Source organism: Cupressus sempervirens, chromosome 2 (assembly GCF_028749045.1).
Source record: "Cupressus sempervirens isolate cs-2001-9-10 chromosome 2, ASM2874904v1, whole genome shotgun sequence".
Classification (NCBI taxonomy): Eukaryota; Viridiplantae; Streptophyta; class Pinopsida; order Cupressales; family Cupressaceae; genus Cupressus; species Cupressus sempervirens.
Window position 1 is genome coordinate 621,253,271 of NC_143119.1, and position 13,574 is coordinate 621,266,844.

Consider the following 13,574-nt stretch of genomic DNA (forward strand, 5'->3'; position numbering starts at 1 on the left):
GGAGGATTTATATTCTTAGTGGTAACTAGGATATTGTAGTTTAGTAGAAGCTAGAGACCTCTATTGGCCCTGAGTCTAGTGCCCTTGTGGTTTGTCTTGCTCTACAGGAAAAGGATATTCTTCTAGGAGATTTGGTCAAAGATGTGTTTGCCTCTAGTAAAGGAAATGGATCTTCTCTTGGTTTGGGCTTGATGCAAAGACCATTTAAGAAAGTCTCTTGTGCTACTCCCTCAAGAGTTGGGTAAAAGCAAGATTAGGAAAAAAATTAATTTATAGGAGATTTACTGGAAGAGTTTGGAGCTATAAAGACCATGGATGAACATTTTCCCTGCTCTACTCAATGATTTTTCTCTCATAGAATGTGAGGGGGTTGAATAGCATCCCCATACAAAAATCTATTCATGAGCTAGTGGTCAATCATTCTCCAAATATCCTTTGTATCTAGGAGACAGAGCTTTCAGTGGATTCCATGTTTGGATGTGCTCCGAAAATTTTGTTTCTAGGGCAATGTAAATGTGTTGGTGCTTTGGGGAGCTCTAGTGGTCTTGCCATTTTTTGGGATCCCAAGAAAGTTATGCCTCTCTATTGGATCTCTTTCCACTCATCTCTCTCAATGGTGGTCTCTTTTCTAGAAACTAAAGAGTTGATTCTTGTTACTAATGTGTATGCCCCTATTGATCTTCTTGGCAAAATTAAGCTCTTGGAACATATTAGGCATGTCAAAAGCTTGACTTGGATTGTAGCTAGGGATTTTAAATATTTCATTAGTTTGGAGGAGAAGTGGGGTGGGGTTGCTCACTTGGGTCCTTCTTTTGAGCTTCTTTGGGAAAATATAGATCTTTTAAATCTCTTTGATGTCAAACATTTTAATGGGCTCTTTACTTGGAACAATAAAAGGGTTGAAGGTGATGCTATCTTGAAATACTTGGATAGGTTCTTGGTTTCTTGCTTTTGAATTATGGCTCTCTTTCTTTCTCTTTTTAAATTCTTGATTAGAGAGGCTCTAACCACTGGCCTATCAAGCTCACAACTAGTAATGTTGTTGTCCCCAAGAAGTCTCCCTTTAAGTTCCAGTTGATGTGGTTTCGAGACTCTTCTCTCCATGATTTATTGGCTCACTAGTGGAGATAAGGAGGCCCTACCTATGGCACTACTATGTTCTCCTTCTCTAAAAAATTATAGTATGTCAAAAGGAAGTTGAAGAAATGGAACAAGAATTGTTTTGGTAATCTCCACATTATGAAGAAGAGGGCTCAAGATTTTCTTGATGTTATTACTAGGTAGATTTAGGATTTGGATTTTTCTAAAGCTCTTGGCATAGTAGAATCCCAAGCTTCTAGTGATTTAGCAGAGTGAGATCTTAGAGAAGAAATTTATTGGAAACAGAAGGCTCGAGTTGACTGGCTTCAAGAAGGGCACAAGAACACCACATTTTTCCATTTCTGATGGGATGCGTCTAACCTCCTCTCAATCTATGTCTAGGGAAGCTATTTAGTTTTACTCTGCTCTCTTTTTAGATGACTTTCCTCTTGTGGAGATTGAGGAGAATATGATCTTGTTCTATATTCCCTCTGTTGTGACTAGGGAGATGGATGACTCTCTTATGCGGCTGATTTGCATGCCTGACTTGGAGGAGGTGGTCTTCAGTTTGTGTAAGGGAAAAGCTCTAGGGCCCGATGGCTTCCCTATTGAATTCTTCCAAGAATTTTGAGATATTATCAATCATGACCTTTTGGATGTGGTTCAAGAGTCCTATTCCAACAAAGATATGCTCCGGGGCTTGAATGCTACTTTCTTAGTCCTTATTCTGAAGAAGGAATGGGGTAATTAGTTGGACTTCTTTAGGCATGTTTCTCTTTGTAATGTGGTCTATAAAATCATTACTAAGCTCTTAGCAGAGAGGCTTAAAGTTTGGCTTCCCATGGTTATCTCTAAGGAGCAAGGGTGTAGTGCCTCTCCCATTTGACTTTTGTAAGTCGTCCTGATGGATGCAACCTTGCTGATCTTTTGTTGTGATGGATCATGATTGTGACCCTAAGTGGTCTATAGCGTCGAGGTGTTTGGATTTATATTTTTGTATCAGTTGCTTTGATTATGCTTTTGACTGATCTTTGAGATTATGATGTGATTTTTGGTTCACTGAGGTTTGTGCCAGTGGTTACCAGGATTGATGTGGTATCATGAGGTTGTTCTATGATTACCCTGAGATGTGTGCAGAGATTGCACTATGTACTATTACCATGCTACACTGGACTGGGTTCCTATAGCGATGGTTAGTCATGTTTATGACTATGTTTGCTTATGTGTTTTAAATGCCTTTTTAATGCAAAGTAATCAATCATTATTAAATGCTTAAGTAATTAGAATGGATTGTCCTTGTTGGATTATTTGGTTATTTGTTGCAGGCATTTACCTTGTTATATTTCTGATTAGAGAGATATTTGTTCTCATGTTATGTTTTACATTTGAGATGACCTGAGGGTCAAATGTTACTCTTTGATTCCAGTATCATAGATATTAGACTACTATGTTGTTCAGTTAATCATATTGCATGATGATACCATTTTGAGATGACAGTGTGTTTTATGATGTTATCTGGTTATCTGGTATTTGGACATACCTCTGATTTTGTTATGTGATGGATTTAGTGCTATGGTTATTTACTTCATTCCTGCGTTGCTATGCCTTTTGCGAACGTGAGTGATGTAAATAGATTATTTTAATATAATTAAATAAATGGTTAAATTAGGTGATTTAATGCATTATTGTTTCAGCTATGTTATTATATGCAATTGCACTTGATCGTATTGTTTAGTGTGCAGGATTATATCCCTGGCAATGGCACATGGAGCTAGTGATTCAGCCGTTCATATTTTACCAATGTTGCCCTTGTATGGTCGACGTATCTTTTATTAAAATGTTTAAATTAAACCTTTCGGTGATTATTAAATCCGAACTCATTTGTATTATGTGATTAGACCAGTAAGCGTGTTTGTGTATTTAGAGGTTTGCATTGTCGCGAAAGTTGTTTAAGGAGATTTTTGTGTTTTTGGGTTTTCAGGCTTCTAATTGATTTATTTTAATTTTTGGCAGCTTTTCCATAGATGAATTCCTATTTATAGGAATAGCCTATTTTCGTTTGGGTCGATTCGGGGTTTAACTGGATTGGCTAGTTAAATGCCCTAATCGATTATTCACCTGAAAAGTGAATAAATATCCAAAGAGGAATTTAATTCCTCACTTCTCACTTTCAAATTGGAAAGTTGGAGAGTAAAAAACCCAAAATCCTCTTCATGAGGATTTACTGTTTTGTTCGTTGTGGTAGCTACGGGCGTGGGATTGTCGCGAGGTTGGGCTCGTTGGATCCATCTCGAGGAAACCTTGGATTGCCACGATTTTCAGCTACTTCTGCGGGATATTTATTTTATGGTTCAGATTCTTGTTTTGCCCTTTTGGCTGTGAGGTAGGGCTTTCCCGTTTTATTGTTTCTGCTCCGTTTCAGCTTCTGTTTTTGGTAGCCGTTTGTTTGGAGGCTGAGAACTAGTGTTCCCCTCTGTTTTTGTATGCTAGTTCTACCCGGTTGGGCGGGTATGAACATTTCTCTATTTTTTGGGATGAGGGTTTGAGATTTTATGCCGTTATGTTGGCCGTTTTTGCATACGGTGTCCGATTCCATTTATTTTTGGATTTTTGGGGTTTTTGAACCCAAAGGCCAAATGGGTTTTAATTTTGAAGTTTTTCCAAAATTTGGGATTTTTACCTCATTTTGCGTGTCGCCTTGTTTTCTCAGGTTTTCTTGGCACATTGTGGTTCGTGGACTTGGATGATCCGTTTGGATATCATTCAGACCACTATTGCACTTTTATGTTGCATTGGGATGCGTGTTGCATCTGTACTCCCGACATGTTCGGTTGAGTGATTTTATACCTGTTATGGTTTTTGTTGGACCTTTGCTTTCGTTTCGTGAACCCTAGGATTCGTGTAGAATCCATACTCTCGGATTGAGGCCAGTTGAGTAAGTTCATGACTTTTGGTCTTGTTGCATCATTAGGATTCGTGTAGAATCCATACTCTCGGATTGAGGCCGGTTGAGTGATTTCATGATGTATGATTTTATTGGCTTTGGGATTCATGTAGAATCCGTCCTTCTCGTGTTGCTTTCAGTTGGGTGTTTTCTTTGCATTGTGTTCTCATTCCTGTCCTTTTGTTATGATCTTCATGATGGTGGTGCACCACACACGAGTACGTGCGCGTACATTTGTTGGGTGACTTGCGAGGCCCGATCTTCCGTGGATTTGCCGGAAGTTATGATCATTGGGGTTGGGATGGGAGTATGCATGCCCACGGGCACTTGTCGTAGGATGAGAATGGGTAGGGTAGGGTAGCATCTGGAGGGGGCTTCTATCTCGCAGCCCGACGATCATGGCATCATGGGTTGGCAGAGGAAGTTTTAAGCAAGTGATAACTAAATAAAATGTGTGATTGTTAATAAAACTTAAGATAAGTAAAATGTGTGAGCACTCGATTAAGTTCGAGGACACAATGTGTGAGCACCCGTTTAAGTTTGAGGACACACGATCCGAGCTTGGGCTTTTTGATGCCAAGCGACTCTCCAGGATGTCAGCCCCTACATAGTAGCCTATTGAGTTTCTGACTAGGACATTTACTCCTTGCATTGTCTTAGGTTCTTGGTTTAGCCATCATACTGTCTGGCGTGAGTGTTAGCCATGGATGTTGTGATTTTTATGTGTTTGTGGTTCGATCATTATCTCCATCAGCATGGCGGGTGTGGACCTATGGGTGCCACGTGGTTGGGAGGCATAGCTACCTTCATCACTACTAGGGACTGGTGTACAGAGATGGTCTCTTATCCTAGTGCGACCGTTGCTGGATGTTTTCACTTGGTACTTCAAGTTCTGGAGTATGCTTTCGTGTGATTTATGCTTTCATTGGAATGCTTGGATATCATGTTTAGATGATGTTAGTTTACTTGACGCATTCCCTTATCATGATGTTTAGCATATGATTAGATGATGTTATTTGATTTAATAGTACATCTGCTACTTATTGTTGTTTAGCATGTAATAGGAGATGTTATCTACTGTAGGATTATCTTATGCTTTACTACTAGCATGTTAGATTTCCTTATGCTTATATTGTTGCATTTTTTAGTAGTGACATCTCTATTTCGACAGTACTGACGATCTGGTCAGTGGCTTGGGATGTTATGCGCGGGGGATGGCTAGGACCCACGATGGTCTTATGATGCTATTGATGGTTGGGAAAAACCGCACATTTATTTGGTTGTTTAGTTCTGAAATGTATTTTGTTCATTGCGATGATTATTTCAGTATGTGCTTTGCTTTTATGTTTTAGATGGTTAGATGTTCCTCTTTCCTTGTTGTTAGTGCTCTCGAGTGTTCATTCCTCGATTTACATGGATCCGGTACTCCCCAGTGTGGAGGTTTCCTTATTTTTTTAGCTTTTTGATTGTGTTTTGTGTCATGCTGATTTATTTCCTCGCGCGAGATTGTATTTTCCTCACCTGAGACTGTTTCTTCCTCGCACGAGACTGTTTTCTCCTCGCGCGAGACTATTTCTTCCTTGCATGAAAGAATACACTCCCCGCGCGAGAATGTAGACTTAAGATATATTTTAATATATGCAAAAAATTGTTTGAGATAGGTTTCAGACCTCTCGGAGATAAGTTATGGATTCTAGGAAATTTCAGGGCTTCAGAAATCCAGACTTAGCCAATTTTCAGGGCTTCAGGATTTCAGGCTTAGCCAAATTTTGGGATTCTGCATATTACCCCAGCTTGGTGTTTTGTTGATGAGTGGTCATTTCTTGTGCCCTCATCTTGGTTGTGGTGGTTGTTGGTTTTGTTTGGGTGTGTCAGTTTGGTAATGGCGTTTGAAGATTCATTGGTTGCCGAGATTGTGTTGAAGTCTTCCGTTGTGATCGTTGTGATCCCTGTATGATGTTGTCATGTGCATTCATACTTGTAAAAAAAAAATATCTTGGCTTGATTTGAATCCTTGTTTCCAAGGATCTCTGGACGGGGCATTACAAAGGGGGTTTTGTGGTTGAAAAAAAAAATTGGATGGCATGGTTATTGATTCTGAAGCCATTCACTCTATGTGTACTTCTAGAGAACTTTCCATGCTCATCAAGCTTGATATGGCTAAGGATTATGACAAACTCAATCGGGGTTTCTTGCAGAAAGTTCTCTAGCTTTTGGCTTTAGTCACGAATGGTTAAATGGGTTTTAAGTTGTGTTACTACTCCTTTCTTCTTGGTCCTTCTTAATGGCGAACCATCAAAGCTTTTAGGGGCCTTTAGGGGTCTTCACCAAGGAGATCCCCTTTCTCCTTATTTGTTTATCATTATAGCTGAGGGACTTGGTAGACTTATCAAGTCTCATGTTTCCCAAAATTTGATTTAGGGCTTCCAATAGGGAAATGGTTTGCCCACTCTTTCCCTCCTCTAGTTTGTTGATGATATGACCCTTGCTAGGAGAGCTTAGATTCATGAAGATGAAGCCTTTTGGCTCACCTTGGATACTTATTTGGCTACCTCTGGTCAGAAAATCAATGACCACAATTCCTTTTTTTTTTTCTTCAACACTCCTGAGCCTATGCAGTGGAGGATTTATAATAGCCTAAGATTTTAGATTGAGTCTCTCCCTCTGACTTACTTGGGGGTCCCTATTGTGGTGGGAAGATAACCCAAGATTTTTTGGCAAAGCTTGCTGAAAAAGTTTGACAAAAAGTCAATCATTAGACTCATATGTGGCTCTCTACTACTAGTAGGGTGACTCTCCTAGAATCTGTGATACATGCCCTTCCCATATACATAAGCATGGTTCAGGCTGCCTCAATGTTTTTTCTAAGGAATTTGATGCTCTTTCTTACCAATTTCTTTGGAGTGGCAATTTTTAGAATACTAAATGGAGCCTCATCAATTGGGATACCATTTGTAAGCCAAAAAAGGAAGGAGACCTCAGCCTTCATTCTACTATCTTGTATAGTCAAGCTCTTGCTACCAAGCTCTACTGGCGCTAGTGTTCCATTCAGTCTCAACTTTGGGACTATATCCTATCACACCAATATTTACCTAGTGTTGAACCTTCAGATGTTTCCAAGTTTCCTCTTGAGGGAAGAGGCTCTATGGTGTGTAATACCCTCAAGATTAGTGCTCACCTAGTGAAGAGAAATCTATTTTGGATTTGTAATAGAAGCATTGAGGCTCTATTTTGGAGTGATTCCTAGAATGGACATCCTCCTCTCTTGTCCTCTCATCTGCACTTACAGTCTCTTTGTGATTCTTTCCTTTCTACTAGATGGAATAAGGTGGGTCATTATAAAGAAGCTCATAACTTGGGCCTTACTATTGGTTATAGATGGAAGAATTCTTCTAATTGGCCATCGAGTGGCTATCTAGGGATTGATTGGAGCTTTCTCAGATCTTGGCTTCTAGGGAGTGCAACTCTTTGTAGGAACATGATGTTTTTTCTTGGGGAGGTTCTTCTTCTAGAAATTATTCTATTTCTTTAGGGTACCTTGTGCTGACTAAGCAACTTTTTGGTGAGGTGGAGGTCTCTTGGTAGAAGAAAGCTTGGAATAGCTTTTCTTGGCCTAGTTGTAACTTTTTTCTTTGGATTCTGGTTTACAATCATTGTCTTACTTGGAGAATCTCTGCAAGAGAGGTGTCCAGAGGCCTTCCATCTATGTCTTACATTGTAATAATCAAGAGACTATTTCCCACTTTTTTTAAGTACCCCTTTGTCAAATTGATTTGGCACTTCTGGTGGAGTGTGTGGGGATGCACATGCTGGCATGTCTCCTGCTTATCTAAGTTCTAGGACCATATGGGCCATCCCCCTTCCAAGACCTATTTTCTTTAGGTTTCTTGGACTATTGTCCCTTCCCTTATTTTATGGCATGTTTTTCTTGAGAGAAATAGGAGGATCTTTCATGATGTATAGTTGGAGATCGGGCACTTGTTGGGGGAAATTACTAATTCTCTTCATGAAACACTCCTACATAAATGTGACTTTGGTGGAGGTTTGTACCCTGGAGATGTTGGTATTTACTCATGCCTTTCCTTTCCTCTTTAGGTCAACACTTCCTCTTTCCCCCATAGATGCTCTAGAAATAGAGCTAGGCAACGCTCTCGACGTGTTAATCATGAGGGGCATTGGACTCCTCCCCATGATATAGTTCTTAAAATCAACATTGATGGCTCTTATCAGGGAAATCTTGGACTGACTGGTATTGGGGGAGTTGGTCATGATAGCTCTAGCGATGTTCAATTTATATTTTCTATCTATAAGGGTTACCATACACATAACCTCATGGAAGCCCTTACTATCTTGGTTATAGTGGAACAATGTTGTCAACGTGCTTGGAGAAGAATTTCCTATGAGACTAACTTGTAAGTGGTTGTGAATTTATTGAAAGATGGAACTTTATGGATGTGGATTGGCACTTGGCTCTGGTCATTCAATAGATCACTTAGTTATGCAATTCTCTGGATTTTGTGTCTTTTATGTATATCCCTTGTGAGTGGAATAGTGTCGCTGATTGCTTGGCTAAATAGGCCTCTGAGCATGTGTCAGTTTGGAGAAGTTGGCTCAACTTGTTGACCAAGATAAAGCTCTTTAGTGCTCTTTGTTTCTTCTGTTGTTCTATTATCTTTGGTATTCAATAAAAATTTTACTCCTCTTTTAATTAGTAGTCATGTTCATAGTTCATTATAAGCATGTTATGCCTATCCTAGGAGTTGATCCCAAGTTTATCCATACTCCTTTGTAAGACACCTTAATAGGTTTCCAAGGCTTATGTTGACCACCTTTGTTTGGTCATCTATCTAAGGGTGATATGTAGAACCAAAAGATATATTAGTTCCCAATTTGTGCCACAATATTTTCCAAAAGTGGTCCATAAACTTAGTGTCTCTATCTGAGACTATAGCCAAAGGTAATCCATGTATCCTTACCACTTCCTTAAAGAATAAATGTGTTATGTAGCAAGAATCATGCACTCTCTTACATGGGACAAAATGTGCCATTTTACTAAATCTATCTACAATAACATAGATGTTATCCACTCCCTGTTTGGTCTTTGGAAACCCCACAAAAAAATCCATGCTCAAGCATTCCCATGGTCTACTAGGGATGGGAAGAGGTTGGTAAAGGCCTGCATTGGAAGATGTACCATTTTCTTTTTGACACACAACACAACTCTTTACATACTTCCTAATGTCCAAATTCATTTTATGCCAAAAGTAAAATTGATGCACTAACTCTTGGGTCTTATTGACTCCAAAATGCCCACTAAGTGCACTATTATGGCTCCTTTGAATCTAATTTTCCCTAATTAACCCTCTAGGTACACATAATTGACTTCCCTTAAATAATAGATCACTTTGTACAGTATCATTAGAGAATTTTCTATGAAAATTATTCTTGTATTCTTGACATACCTTACAAATTTATGTAAGTCTTCATCTTCTGCATCTAGGTCATTGAAGCTCTTAATACCCATGATTTGTATGTGTATCTCATGTACAATTAGGGTTCTTCTACTTAAGGCATCTGCTACCTTATTCTACAGTCCCTTCTTATGCTTAATGTTGAAAGTATAGGCCTATAGTTACTCCACCCACTTCATATATTTATGGCTAAGCTTATCTTGTGAATTAAGGAACTTAGTACTTGATTATTTGAAAAGATGAAAAATTCCTTTGGAAGCAAGTAGAGCCTCCATTTCCTTAGTGTCTAGACTAGAGCATACATCTCTAGGTCATAAGAGGAGTACTTCTTCATAGCATCACTTAAATTTTCACTGTGAAAAGCCATTGGTCTTCCCTCTTGGCTTAAGACAACATAAATAACCACATTGCTAGCATCACACTTAACTATAAAAAAATCTCAAAGATCGATAAAATCAAGATTGGATGAATGGAAATCTTTTTCTTCAACAACTCAAATCCATGGTTAGCTTTCTCATTCCAAAAAAATTTATCCTCTATCCCTCCTTTAATAATATCCAGCATAGGAGCACAAATAGCACTACACTACTTAATGAACTTCCTATAATATTGAGCTAAATCATGAAATTTTTTTACATCTAGTGTAGATCTTGGAGTAGGCCAGTTGAGAATGGCCTCCACTTTTCTTAGATCCATCTTAAGATTGCCTTGGGATAATACAAACCTAAGGTACACAAATTCTTGTTTCATGCAATCATGCTTCTCCAATTTTATCATCAACTTCTCCTCATGTATCTTCTTGAAAACAATCTGCAAATGTCTGAGATGTTCCTCTTTAGTCTTGTTAAATGCAAGTATATCATGTAGATATAGTACTACAAATTTTCCTATGTAGTTTTTTAGGACTTCATTCATAAGCCTCATTAATGCAGATGGGGCATTGGATATCCCAAATGGAATTAAAAGTCATTCATATAGACCTTATGTGGTTTTGAAGGTTGTCTTCCATTCATCTCCCTCATTGATTCTAATTTTGTGGCATCCACTCTTTAAGTCAATCTTGGTAAAGTACTTGGCTTCTCCTAGATAGTCCATTAAGTCTTCTATCCTAGGGATATAGAACCTATACCTAATGGTTATTCTATTTATATCTCTTGAGTTAGTACATAGCCTCCAAATTCCTCCATTTTTAGGTGCTAAGATAGTGGGGACAACACAAGGACTAATGTTTTTCCTAATGAGTCCTTGTCTTAGGAGCTCTTGTATTTACTTGGTAATTTCCTCATTTTGTCGAGAGGTCATCTTATAGGCTACTTTGCTAGGAAGGGTAGCTCTTGGGATAAAATAAATTTTATAACTAAAAAATCTCTTAGGGGGTAGGGTTGATGGTTATCCATCACTTACTATCCCTTCATACCTTTGCAACAATTCCTACACTTCATTTGGCAATTATGTCTTCTTGGTTGCCTTGTCTACACTTTCTTCTTTTGGCTTCAACACAAGTGCACAACCTACACCCTCTCCTTCCTCTAAGGTTTCCATGAACTCCTTTTCATTGACCATAAGAACATTTGGTCTTGATGACTTCATCTCTCCAGTCTCTAATAATGACTATATCTTGAAAGTCACACTGTCCTTCTTGAAAGAATAAGAATTCTTTGCTCCATCATGCATGATCTGTCTATCAAATTTCCATGGCTTTCCTAGTAAAAAGTGAAATAAATCCATAGGTAGGATGTCACATATTACTTTCTCTTTGTATCTACCAATTGAGAAGTCCACTTATGCTTTCTGATTCACAAGGACATGTTGTCCCTTATTCAACCAAGTAACCTTGTATGGGTTGATGTGTGGAATTATCTTCATCTTTAAATCTCTATCTGCCTCCTTTGACAAAATGTACTTGAGAAAGACCATTAATTTTTGGGTGGAGTAACCTTACTTGATAGAAGGGAAACTCTTGAGTTTAGAAGTTATTGATGTGAATCTATGATGATTCTACACACATTACCAATCATTTTTCATTTCACTCTAAATAGGGACCTTCTTTGACTAGGTTCCTCTATTACTAGCTCCTTGATTAATGTTCTTCTCATCATCAAATTCTCTCCTTCTTCTAACTCTAGGGGCACCTCAAGGTGTTTACTTCCACCGCTAGTCTCCTCTGAAACATAGTTTTCCCTCTTGTCATCTCCATGTGAATTAGAGCCTTTCTCTGGAGATGTGTATGTAGGGTATCCCATTTGGTTGTAGTGGTAACACTTTATAGTTGCAAAGTAAGAACCTTTGCCTTGACCATTGTTTCTTCCTCTCCAATCTCTATTATAGTTTCTTTGTCTATTTGAATTGCCTCTATTTGAACTTCTTTCTTTCTACTCAGAAAGCTTGATCTCTACTTAAGCCTTTGTCTCATAAGTTCTACCACCATATCCACCTCTATTTCCTCTATTGTCTCTTCCATTACCTCTACCTTTGGTAGTGTTTGAATCTTTCTTTTGCTTCTTTTCTACCTTTACTGAAATTTGGTGGCATCTTTGAACTATGTTAGGGTTCAAGAAACTCATTTCATCTTATATAGCCCACTTGAGACCATTAAAGTACCTTGATACCTTCAACTTATCATCTTCAATGACTCTTGACCTCATGCACAATCTTTGAAAATCCTCCATATAAGAGTTCACATCAAAGTCTTTTTGTCTTATAATTTATCTTCTTTTATGCAACTAGATTTCATAATCCTCAGGTACATAAGCATCTCTTATTTTTGCAACTACAACATTCCATGTGGCAATGGTCTTATTTCCTTCCTTCTCTCTCTCATCTTGGATAAATTTTCACCAAGTGAGTGTAGACCATCTTAGCCCGGCCTTAGCAACTTTAACCTTCTAAGCTTCAATTATGCCATCACATTAAAATTTATTTTGTAGTCCTTCTATCCAATCTAGGACTATCTCAAGTTTCATTTTACCACTAAATATTGGAATTCCTTCTAGAGCCTTGCCACTTAAGGCCTTCGATGCTTTAAGGTATAGTTATTCTATGAGTACAAGGTTTTTTTCAAGAACATTATCCTTAATTGTGACCTCCTTATGTTTACCTTCAACCTTATCCTTTATTTCTTTAGTCTTCTCATCCACTTCATCCATTTTTTTCCACTAATTGAGCTAGCCTATATCTGAGAAATCTATTCTCTTCTTCTTTCCCATCTACCTTCTTTGCAAGCTCTGCATTTTTCACCATTGTAGACTCACCAAATAATAATTCTTCTTGAAACATTCTCCAAAAGCCTAATCTCAACTAAGCCATGATACCAATCTAATAGGTTGACTCCAAGGTGTGCTTGCATAATTACTATCTAGAACTCTACTAATCCTAGCCTTCTCAAGATCCTCAGCTCACTTCTAGGACCTTACAAGTCTTTGAAATACTGGCCTAAGACTTCCCTAACTCAACTCTAAGAGTGAGTTTCCTTGTGCTTCACCTTGAGGGGTAACTATTATTAGGGGTGCTTCAAACCTTCACTTTTCCTTAGATGTCTCCAAGTGCAATTTCACCATATTATCTCCACAAGTGTTGTAGGGGGGGTGTATTCATAACTAAGACAACTACTTTTCTCCCCAATGACTCCATTTGAACATGGCATCTTGGGTTTTTCAACTAAGTTCAAGTTTTACTACGGTTTTGGTCTATTTGGCCTAATTAGCCTATTAGACCTAAACAAAGGGTTTTGCCCATTTCTTTTCGAAAAATCCCAAATAACCCCAAAAAATAACTTGATATTAAGATACCCTTTTTTGAGGCCTTGAATATTTTTGTGGTCTTAGGTTCCTACATCATCCCTACAATGGATTCCTAAAATGTAGGGCTAATAGGGCTATTAGGGTTATTTTTGTGTTGTCTTCTGATTCCTACTTGGAAACATACCTAAATGGATTGGACAATGCCTAATCTCACTATAAGATGTCTTTAGGACTACTAAGTATCTAAAACCATGTTTGGTTTTATGCTCTCCCTCTTTCCCCTGCACTTGCACATCAATTTCACTTTGTCATACACCTAGCTGGGCACACTGATCTTGC